Here is a 12,060-nt window from a genome sequence, read left to right on the forward strand (position 1 = left end):
ATCCATGTTGTTTCATTTAATAATTTCCTCATTAAGAAAACATTATCTCAATTATGTCACAAAAAAAATTATTAGCATTAATAGTGCATATGATTCAAGAAAGCAAGTTATATAGCATCAGTCAAAAAAAAAAAAAAAAAAAGAAAAAAAAAACATTCCTATTTCACCTATCCATTCTCTCTAATAGTTTGTCTAGTTCTTCCTTGAATTTATTTAAGCTATAAACTTCCACAACAACAGATGGAAGTTTGTTCCAGCAATCAACCACTAACTGGCTAAAAGTAAACTTCCACACATCTATTCTGCAACTGTCCTTCCTCAATTTAAATTTGTGCACCCTCATATTTGCGGCCTGAACAAGACAAAGAATCCTATCAGAAATAAGCTTGCTCAAACCATTAAAAGCCTTAAACACTTCAATGAGATCATCTTGCAGGTGACTGGTCTCTAGATGCTGCAATTTGTATAATTGAAGATTTTCTTGGCTTCAGTTCCCCCACCAATCCCGTTGCCCACCTCTGTAGTTGTTCCAGCAGCTCTACATCCTTCCTAAAATGAGACCCCCAAACCCATGCAGTGCTCAAGATGTGACCTGACCATTGCTTTGTATAGTGTTCATTCTAATGCAGCTTGGGGGATTTCCCGCAACTCCGCTGCCTTATATAATGGGATAATCACATTCTTATCCCTGCTAACAAAATTCCTGTATATAATTGGCAAAACCCCATAAGCTGTCCTGGCAGTCTGTCTGCAATGCTTAGAGAATTTCATATCTGACCTGCACAACTACTCCCAGGTCTTTTTCATCCTCCACTTTCCTGAGTGCCACTTTCCCGTAGTACCACACAGTTGGTATGTTACTCTGGGATTACTGCTACCCATATGCAGTACATTGCAACTGTCACTGTTAAACCTCAGTTGACATTTCTCAGCCCATCTGCCCAAATTTTCTAGATCCTGTTGCAGTAACATACTGTCATTAACCACCATGCCAAACTTTGTATCATCTGCAAACTTGGATATTAAGCCTGATATTCCTTCATCAATATCATTGATAAACATAGAAAACAACAATGGACCCAACACAGAGCCCTGGGGGAGTCCACTAATAACATTAGTTCATGAAGAGCAGTGTCCATTGATTACCACTCTCTGTTGTCTCCCACTCAACCATCCCTTTATCCATAGCTACAACGTGCCCTTAATGCTGTACTGCTCCAATTTGTACAGCAGTTTTTCATGTGCAACCGTATCAAAAGCTTTCCTGATATCCAAGTATATAATTAATCAAAATTATTTTTTTCATTTAGTTCCTTTGTGGCCACATAGTAGTATCCAATCAAATTTGTCAGACAAGACTTCCCCTTAACAAACACATGCCATGTCTAAACTATAACTGTAGTCTTGTCTAGATTATCCTGTAATGCTTCTATAACAAGTGTTGCCATTATTTCCCTTGGAACAGAAGTTAAACTAATAGGTCTGTAATTACTCCTGTCACCCTTTGATCCTCCTTTGTGAATGGGGATACATTTACAAATCTCCAGTCCATGGGAATCTCTCCTGAGTCCAAGGATGCTCTCATAATCATGGCTAAGGGTTTGCTTACTTCCTTTGCTGCTTGTTATTATCTAATATAACTGGATAGATCCCATCCACTCAAGGTGCCTTTTTCTGTTCGTTATACTATACCATAACAATCACAATGTTAAATAAGTTATATCCTTAGCTAGACACAAAAAAGATATATGCCCAACAAGTGATTAGAACCTTCGAGCTAGTTATTTATCACAACTAAAACCCTACTATTCTTCTACACTACTGGTTATGTGCTATGATATTCACATCAAAACGCGGATACAATAGCAGTACGAGCAGTGAGTCGTAACTTACAAAATCACTAGCTACATTTAAAAAATACACTAACAAATGTGACTAAGACTATTTATTCAATTTGTAAAACACAATTTAATATGTTAATTAATCAAGAAGACAGTAAAAATTTCCAAAAAAATTCTGCATTCTGGCACTTATAATTTTTGCAACACCTAACGGGCTTTATAATATATGGTATGACATAACAGTGAATAACCTATTTTGACTGATGTTAGTAAGCTTGCAGAGTTTAGTTTTACTTACAGAAAAATGCATGATATTTCGCCGTTAGTAACAATTTGGTAAAAAACAACAGGTGGCTATGACATTATGAAGGGTATGGCAGTTCAGTGTATCACATGCAGACTATAAATTAAGAAAATTAATGAAGTAAAAGAGTTGGGAAACCAAGAGCAAATTTGGGTCACTTCGAAAAGACAAGCATAATGCAGAAGTCTAGGCTATAACAGAAGAAAGAAAATATATTTTATAATCAATTTATTTTGTGAAAAGTATTCAACCTAATTCTACTCATAAGCAAGTGTGAAAGTTGCTATGTGCCTATTATCATCAGCATGATGGCCTGTCCATACTTGAACAACTATGGATGGAATCCATCCATAGTTGTTCAAGTTTCCATCCATATATAATATGGATGGAAAATCATGCTGAAGGAATAAAGTGCATACTCAACCTTTTTAATGCTGCTATTCCAGAATTGTGCAATGGTATTCGGAGACCTGGGAGCATGGATGGTTTTGAGGGTCCTGGATTGATCCTATTTTAATAAAATTTGGGAGCACTTGACAACTTTTTCTAAAATAAAAATAAAATAAAATAAAATAAAAATCCATCCAATGGAAGTTGCAATATTTTAGGTAGACAAACTGACAGAGAAATAATAATTGGCAGATTTTTTTGTTCTGATTTTAACAAACTTCATGAGGCCTCAACAAATCTTTTTGAAAGAGCCAAATATAAAATTTTATGCAAATCTATCCACTAGAAGTGAAGTTATTACATGTAGGCAGATGGACAGATGGGAAGACAAATAGGCACTTTATGCACACATAGCAAAAAATTTGAAAACAAAGGTGGTTAGTGCATTCTGTCAAAAATAAACCATGTGCCCACTATCAAAAATATGAACCATATCATGATTACTAAATTAACCGTTTAGAGCATGCCATATTAAAAGTTTGGACTTTTGGTCTTGCTTTGTCCATGCACTGAATTCTCTCACAGTAAACAATTTCACCAAATCATCTACTGTGTGAGAGAGACTCATCTACTCACCAAACTGCATACAGCATTTTGTCTCATATGCTGAACTGTCATGTACCATTTTGTCTCATACACTAAACTGCCATACAATGAATTAATGAGAACCCCTCCCTTGGACGTGTTTAGAGTGGTATGCTAAGTAATTTTCGTGTAACTTTTCAGAAAGTTTACGTTAAGTGGTCACGATCAGATGACCAGGATGGAGTTGCCTTATTGTTTTTGATGATCTTTTTCTCCCTTCCTAATGCACAAATGAATCCGGGAGGGAGACAAATTACGTGCAGTCTGATCTAATAGTGAGGCAACAGGAGGAAGGCTGTAATCATCTGTTGAAGTCTTGTTTTTAACCTCTTGGGTTATGAAAAATCATATTTGATTTCAGATGTCTCAGGTTGCAAACTTGTTGTCTCTACACGTTTGATGATTCATGAACGGTTTGAATCATCAAACCATTCATGACATTTTGTCCAAGGAATTGGGCATACGGAAAATTTGTGCAAAGCTGGTTCCAAAAAATCTCACCAACGAACAAAAGGAAAACCGAAGGAATGTGTGCCTGGACCTTCTTGAACGCATCGAAAATGACAAAAATTTTTTCAAACATGTCATAACAGGTGATGAAGTGTGGATTTTCGAGTATGATCCCGAAACCAAACAACAAAGTTCAGAGTGGCACACGAGCAATGCGCCGTGCCCAAAAAAACAAGAATGAGCAAATCAAAAATCAAATCCATGCTAATTTGTTTTTTCGACAGTCAAGGTGCTGTTCATAAGGAGAAACAGTTAATCAACAGTACAAAGAGAAACAGTAATCAACAGTGAGGCTTGAATGACTCAGAAAAAAGGGTTAATTGTGTTCGGCTGGTGATTGGGGATCTAGGATGCTGCATCACGACAATGCTCCCTGTCACACCACCATTTCCGTGACCAAATATTTGACCAAAAATGGTATTCCAGTGGTTCCGCACCTACATACTCACCTGATCTGAGTCCTTGTGACTTCTTCCTTTTCTCCAAGCTGAAATTCCAACTCAAAGATTGTCATTTTGGAACTGTGGACAACATCCAAAAGGTTGTGACAGACCAGCTGAAGGCACTTTCAGTTTAAAACTTCCAGCACTATTACTGGGAGTGGGAGCAACGTCTCTGGTGGTGTATGGCTTCCCAAGGGAACTATTTTGAAGGGGATAATGTTTATTTGTAGTTCAGTTGTTAATAAAAAAATTTACAGCACCAGTCTCATTACTTTTTAGACACCTCGTATGCTGGTCCTCGAGGTTGTCACAGACATTCTCTCAGATATGCCAGACAAACTGTGCTTGCTACCTGGGAGTCTAAAATGCTGATGAAACTGATATTCGTGTGACACACAAGTCAAGTAGACCCAATTTCGGCAAAGTCTGTATGGTCTGTGACAGCCAAATCCTCTGCTTGCACCTTCACGATGGTGGGACTGTTAGTAATTCTGGGTATAACTTCCATGAACAAGCACACTGTGGGTGACCACCCAGGTGTGAACAAACATTAAGCAGGTGTCAAAGTGTGGCATCCACACCACATGGAGGAATGCCACCCCTCTGTGTTACCAGGCAGTACTAGGTAGTACTGCCTGGTAACACAGAGGATTACTCTCATCAACCGGTGCAATAGCGCCACTTTGCTTATTGGAGGCTTGAAGTGGTGAAAACCGTGTTTAGTCTCCAGAGCTAAGTTCAGGTCAACCCTTCCCTGACTCTTCCATCATGCAGTCCGATTGATGACTTTTAAAGTTATGGTGAACATCGTGGCGAGATCCAATCTACCTTACATTTCGAGGGTACAGCTCTAAAACAGTGTTCGCAGGCTGGCTGCTAGTTAGTACACTGGGCTGAACCTATTGGCAACTCTCTAGGAGGCTTCTGGATCAGCTAGTGTATAATCTTGCTACCTCTACTCTGCCAGATAGTGACTGGAGGGAGTTCGAGTAGTGTGTATGTGGGGGGGGGCATTGTCGAGGCCACGTTATGTCAAGGATCCGGGTATATTCTTACCATGTGTACGCCATATCCAAAAATTTCATTACTTCATACAGCATGTCCCACTCACTTTTTCTTACAATTGAATACACCATGAATTGTCAAACTAATAGAGTAAGCTTATCTGCGAAAAGATCTAAACCTGCCAAACACTTCCTAATTCATTTCACAAATATACGTGGTCTCAATTCTAATCTCAACGATGTCCATTTCCACTTGCAGTCTGCCAAACCCCATGTACTTTTTCTGACAGAATCTCAGTTATCGGTTGATTCAACTACTGCTCATCTCAGTTGCCCAAATTATTCACTGTATGATTCCTTTCGCCTCAAAGGTGGTACTTGTGCATATGTCCATTCTGATATTTCCTGTCAGAGACTTGGTAATTTGGAATCTCCTCTTTTCGACCTTCTCTGGCTTAAAATCTTTCTACCTCATTTTGTCAAATTCATCTGTTGTCTCTACTGTTCCCCTAACTCCACTAATCACTTGGAGCTCATTGACTTCCTCTCTTTGCAACTTGACTTTCTCCTGTCCAACTTTCTTAACAGTGAGGTAATTTTCCCTGGTGATTTTAATGTTCACAACTCCAGCTGGCTTCCGTTTTATAGTCATACTGACCCAGCTGGTCGAGATGCCGAGGCTCTTGCAATTGCTATGACCTGGCTCAGACTATTCATTTACCTATAAGAATACCGGACAATCCTAATCATATAGTCAACACGCTTGATCTTTTTCTCACAAACAACCCTTCTAAGTACATGGTCGAAGTGAGAGGTCTTTTAGGCACCTCAGATCACAACTTGGTGATTGTCTCTTCCCCTATGGAGCCTTTATCTCATGGCTATTCCCAACCTCGTATTGTTTGGCATTACAAGAATGCAAAATGGGATGACCTGCAAGATTTCTTTTCTTCTTTTCTTGGTCGGATTACTGTTTCAAAACTTCTGATGTCAGCATTTACTCAGATCGTGTCAGTGAAATTATTGTAGGAATGGAATCCTTTCTCCCACACTCCACTTTAAAATCTTGCCCTTTATCTAAACCTTGGTTTTTCAATAAATGTGCTAAGGCTGTTTCAAGAGAAGAAAGTTGCATATCGTAATTGGCTTGTTTCTAATTCTTCAGTTTCATTTTCTGCGTACACCAAAGTCAACAATTGTAAAGCAGTTATTATTATTATTAGCCTTATGCTTTATTATAATATTATTATTATTAGCCTGAGGCTTATGCTACACTGGCCAAAAAAAAAAAAAAAAGAAAAAAAAAAAGTTAACCTGTGAGAGAGAGAGAGAGAGAGAGAGAGAACAAGAGTCAGAAATAGAAAGGAATCACCAAGAAAGAGAAAAATGATGATATCCAGCTGAGGACCCTGGGTGTGCGCCAAGCACATCTGCTAATCAGTCCAAACTAAAATTTAAACAGGCTAAGAGTAGAAAACTTGCTTCTTTCCTTAATGGTAGCCGAGCATTCTAGTCTCTTGCAAAAGCTGTTATATGCAACTTTTGCCCATCTCTGCTCCCACCTCTGTCCAAACCAGATGGTTCTGTTGTCACTTCAGCCACGGATAAAGCTGACCTGCTAGCATCCCATTTTTCTTCAAACTCATGTATTAATGATCTTTGTAAAACTCTTCCCAGCATTCCCAACACGCTCCATTTAATGCCTCCTGTAGTCTTCTGTCAAAAGGATATCAGAAGGATTTTTACAAAACTTGATGCTAAGAAAGCTCCAGGTCCCGATGGTATTTCTCTTCTTGTTCTCAAAACCTGTGGTCCTGAACTTACTCCTGTTGTTTTGCCGCCTTTTTTCACTTTCTTATTCCAAATGTGTTTTTCCTTCTGCTTGGAAATTTGCTCATATCTTGCCATTTCCTAAAAAGGGTGACAAATCCCTCCCATCCAATTATCGTCCCATTGCAATTACTTCTACTCTTTCTAAAGTAATGGAGAAATCAATTAACTGACAACCCTTAAACTACCTAGAAACCTTCCGTCTGATCAACGACCTCCAGTATGGATTCCATCAGTGTCGATCCACTGGTGATATTCTGGTTTATGTTACCTATTTATGGACTAATTCAATGGAAAAGTTTGGTGAAACACAAGCGGTTGCTCTTGACATCTCAAAGGCTTTCAATCATGTTTGGCATAAAAGTCTTCTAAACAAGCTTCCATCTTATGGTTTGCCAACTGTTTTTAGTAATTGGTTATCCAGTTTACTCTTTGATCGCTCACTGAGGGTGATGGTAGACGGCTCTCTGTCTTCTAACTTCTCCACTAATGCACGTGTCCCACAAGGTTCAGTTCTTTCCCCCACTCTTTTCCTCTTGTATATTAATGACCTTCTTCCATGGACTGGAAATCCTATCCATAGTTTTGCCGATGATAGCACATTGCATTCCATTTTCCATTTTGAGTAACCTTGTCCTGCTCAATCAGCTTCAACTTCTCGAAAATCTGCTACCAATTCCTTAAATGCCGATTTCCAAGTAATTCTCCAGTGGGGCAAAGACAACTTAGCAAATCCTTCTAAAACTCAGTCTTGTCTTATATCTTGCAAAAAAGGATTCTTCTGCTCCTATGCTTATCTTTGGTGACACTCCAATTTCTAGGCAAAATGATATATCTCTTTTGGGGATTACCCTGACTTCTAATCTCTCTTGACACAAGCACATTACAAATATTGCTTCCTCTACATCTAAAAAACTTGGTTTTCTCTTTTGCTCTCGGCTTTACTTTTCTTCCAAACAGCTGTTCACTGTTTACAAATTTCAAATCCGCCCTACAATGGAATATTGTTCCGAGATCTGGGGTGGTGACCCCAAAACCTCTCTCAGGTTTCTTGATTCCGTTCAGAAGAGGACAGTTAGGTTAATTAATGATTCATCTCTAACAGAGTCTCTCCACTCACTGTCTCATAGATGTACTGTTTCTGCTACATGCCTCTTCTACAGAGATTTCCATGGGCACTGTTCTTCTGAATTGGCTTTTATAATTCCCACTCTCTCTTCCAAAACAGTCCGAACACGTGCTGCCACCATCCAATTACTGTCCAACTTCAAACTCACAGAACCAACTTTTCATCTTCCTCATTCATTCATTCAACTGCCATTTTCTGCAGCAACCATCCTTCATACGTATTTCCTGAAAATTACAGTCTACAGAAGTTCAAGTCCAATGTCAACAAATATCTTCTTTCGTGTTCTCAACCTCACCAAGCACGGTACTAAGTACTATAAGTTCTAATATCTCTTGCATTTGGGGTTTACATTAAAAAAAAAAAAAAATCATCTTAAATACTACATTATTTCTTTGAGATGTTACTGATGGACACTGTTAAAATTTATTTTTACACCACACATACAAAGAAAATATAGTAAACTGTATTTTCTTTGTATGTGTACTGTAAAATATCTAATATTTTGTTTCACATACTCTATATATTTTATGCAATGCACCTTACCAAACAATGGAAAACTAGAAATGAGGAATATAATTTCATGTAAAAATTTGTGCAATTTAAAAAAAAAATTTGAATGGGGTAAAGTCATCCTTTCATAGTTTGTTTTTCCCTGTAAAAAAGATGCTAGGATGGAAAGCTGGTGAATGGGTAAATAGGATCCAAAGTATACTACTGCAGCGGGACAGCAAAATTTAAGCAGGTAGGTTGAGAAGTGGCAGTTGAGGCTTAACACTGATAAATGCCAGATATTGCTTATGAGTGACAGCATCAATCCCAGAATATGCCTTCATTCATAGTTCTGCACACTTAGCCGACTGGGCTAGCCGGGTGGGTAAAGTGCCTGGCAACCCAAAGGTCGCGGGTTCGATTCCCGCCTCGGGCTTGGATCAAAGTACTGCAAAAACCTTGGGAGGTGCAATATGGCCACAGAAGCCAATGCGCCAACAACTACCAAATCAAAAAAAAAAAAAAAAAAGTTCTGCACAGTTGCCAGCTCTCTAAATTTATGACAGATAATTGCCTTTTTATTGTTATTATTATTAGCCATATGGTGCAAGGAAGCCTGAGGCTTATGTTGCACCAGCCAAAAAAAAAAAAATTCTCGAATTACCCAGAGAGAGAGAGAGAGAGAGAGAGAGAGAGAGAGAGAGAGAGAGAGATTGATTTTGGTTTTTAGGAGCATTAGCAACTAAGGCCATATTGCGGATCCTCCGTATTTGGTGGTCACGGGCCCGAACCCCAGTCTAATCAAGAAGTGTGTGCTACGTCCTGCTGTTCCTGCCCACCTGGCTACGAAGGTGCCAGAGAGAGAGAGAGAGAGAGAGAGAGAGAGAGAGAGAGAGAGAGAGAGAGAGAGAGAGAGAGAGAGACGTAGAAGGGAAGTTTTCATACTGGCCTGGCCACAATTTTAAATTCGGTATCTTTAAAGAATCTTTAAATTGTGGTCAGGCCAATAAGGAAACTACACACTATACTGAAAAATCGCTCAGTCCTTTCCTCGTTTGCAATACAAATAAATGACCTGGTATAGAACATTTCTTGCGGGGATTGTAACTCATCGTACCAAGGTGCTATGCATTTTCCTCTGAATTTTTGTGTAAATCAACACGTGGCCTCAGTTCATGCTTCTCATTCAGCAGCGTCAGAATTAGCCTTTTATGCTGTTAACGAAAAACAGATTTTTTTTTTTTATTTAACAAGGCCAAAATACTTGTGTCCAACGTAATTATACCAGACTATTAATTGCAGAAACTGTTGAAATTAAATTACATGAGAATTCTGTTAATGTTAGCCGGCCATTTATAATCTCTGATTCGTGGGCATGCGCAAAGATTACGTGCATGCGCAAAGACAAATAATCCCTATTTAAGTTTCACGCTCACCCCTATTCGGTAATTTTCATTCCTGTGATCACAGCATATGGTTGAAATGCATTGTCAGCTTCAGGAAGGAAAATCGTTTTTGCAATTTTTTCGTTAAATTTATTTTAATTAATTTAATTTTTAATTGCATTAGATTGATTTTTAATTGTTTCAATTGTTTTTTAATTATTTTTAATTGTGTTCAATTGATTTTTAATTATTTTTTACTGTAATGTAAGATTTTCGATTTTTTGGTTTTAATTGCTGGAGATTATCATACGGAAGTGTTCTATGCATTATATTGAGGTAAACTTCTCTTATTATTTAAAAAAAAATAAAAAAAACAGAAATAAATTTTAAGAATCTTTTCTTCTTTCCTATGTTTTTTTGCTTCTTACTCCATATCTCACTTGTGCAATTTGATCATCATTATTGATAGCTTATTATTATTTTTTGTTTGTTTTAAATTTTGCAATCCTAAAAATAAAAAAAAAAATTGTTTGAAAAAGAATTTGCGTAAGTCAGGGACTAACTGTATCGAAAAATGTTCCGCAGCCTACGTAAAAAATATGGTGATAGTTAAGAAAAGAAAAAAACTTACCACGCACTACTCACATGTCCAATACGATGCTTCCCTTTATTTTCTATGATGTTCATTTTAAATCTAATAGATTCCCTTTATTTTTTAAAATGTTGCATATGGTTTGGTCACGAATGTTATAATGGTTCATTACAGATTTAAGGGATGCACCATTTTCAAACTTTTCAATAATTTCAAGTTTTTGTTTAACTGAAAACACACAATTCTTTTGCATTTACCCATCATTTTTGTGATTTCTAAACAAAAAAAAAAAAAAAAAAAGTTAATATTAAAAAAAAAATTCTAACATCCCTGACAACAAAACAAAGTCTTTTTGCAGTGCAACAGAACACAAGAATCGACGCAATGCACTAAAATAAACTAAACATTTCTTCTCTCTCTCTCTTTTTTTTTTTTTTTGAGCAGCGGGTGTGAAGACAGTGGTTGCAAGATAATAAGTACATTATATCCCAATGACGACTTATAATGCCACTTCTTGTTGCTTATTTATGACTTGCAAAACATCTGTTTATACTTATTTTAGTTATTATTTGAATTTTATGATTTCTGGTTTCATATTTTTATTATTATTATTTTTTTAATTTGGTGTCTTGAACTTTCCCCGTTAATCTGATCCTAGTAAAGTGAAAGCTGCTGTACAGTGTGGTTATAAAATAAGTTGTTCCCCTATTCAGAAGACCCTAGTGTCAAAACGGTTAGAGATAGAGCTGTCAAAAACATTGGGTATGTCATTTAGATTGGGTATGGGGAAGCGATTTGTAGAAGAAAAAATTTTAGTTCAAATTTCTGACACCAGGGGAGAAATTGGCACTGCAAACATAAGATGGAATATGTAACTTAGGATTAGATTTTAATATCAGAACTTAGAAACCCACAGATATTGTTACTATGTGCTTTCCTTCACTTGAGATGACATTCTGAAAACAGAGGACGGTGTGCGACACAGTTTTGCATAGCATCTCATTGGGGATGTTGTCTACATGCTGTTTAATGCTTGCTTTCAAATCAACAAGCATCTGTATGCCGCCATGGTAAACTCTGTCTTTCAGGTATCCCCATAGCCAGAAATCACAGGGATCGAGATATTGTGATTGGGCTGGCCAGAACTGTGGAAAGTCTCTAGAAATGATGTGATTGTTTCCGATTATTGAACGGAGCAGTTCCTTCACTTGTCGACCAATGTGGAGAGGGTTGTTGTTTGGTTTTTAGGAGCATTAGCAACTAAGGCCATATTGCTCCGGGAATATGCGGGGGTTATTCCCTGACCTTTCCGCATCCTCCGTATTTGGTGGTGATGGGCTCGAACCCCGGTCTAATCAAGAAGCTTGTGCTATGCACTGCTGCTCCTTCCCACCTGGCTACGGAGGTGCCTGTGTGTGGAGAGGGTTACCATCTTTCATGAACACTTTGGTTTCCAAGCACTGCCTTTCTTGAAGAGTGGGAATAATGCAATCTCTTA

The 12,060-nt window shown here is 37.8% G+C and overlaps 1 protein-coding gene across 1 annotated transcript in view; it reads right to left on the reverse strand.

Annotated features, from left to right (window-relative positions):
* The window catches only part of LOC150087313 (E3 ubiquitin-protein ligase LRSAM1-like), a 533,929-nt gene that overhangs the window by 65,331 nt on the left and 456,538 nt on the right, over positions 1 to 12,060 (reverse strand). The gene's annotated exons all lie outside the window — the stretch shown is intronic.

The sequence above is a fragment of the Mastigoproctus giganteus genome, chromosome 4, assembly GCF_048544385.1.
Source record: "Mastigoproctus giganteus isolate SK-2022 chromosome 4, ASM4854438v1, whole genome shotgun sequence".
Classification (NCBI taxonomy): domain Eukaryota; kingdom Metazoa; phylum Arthropoda; class Arachnida; order Uropygi; family Thelyphonidae; genus Mastigoproctus; species Mastigoproctus giganteus.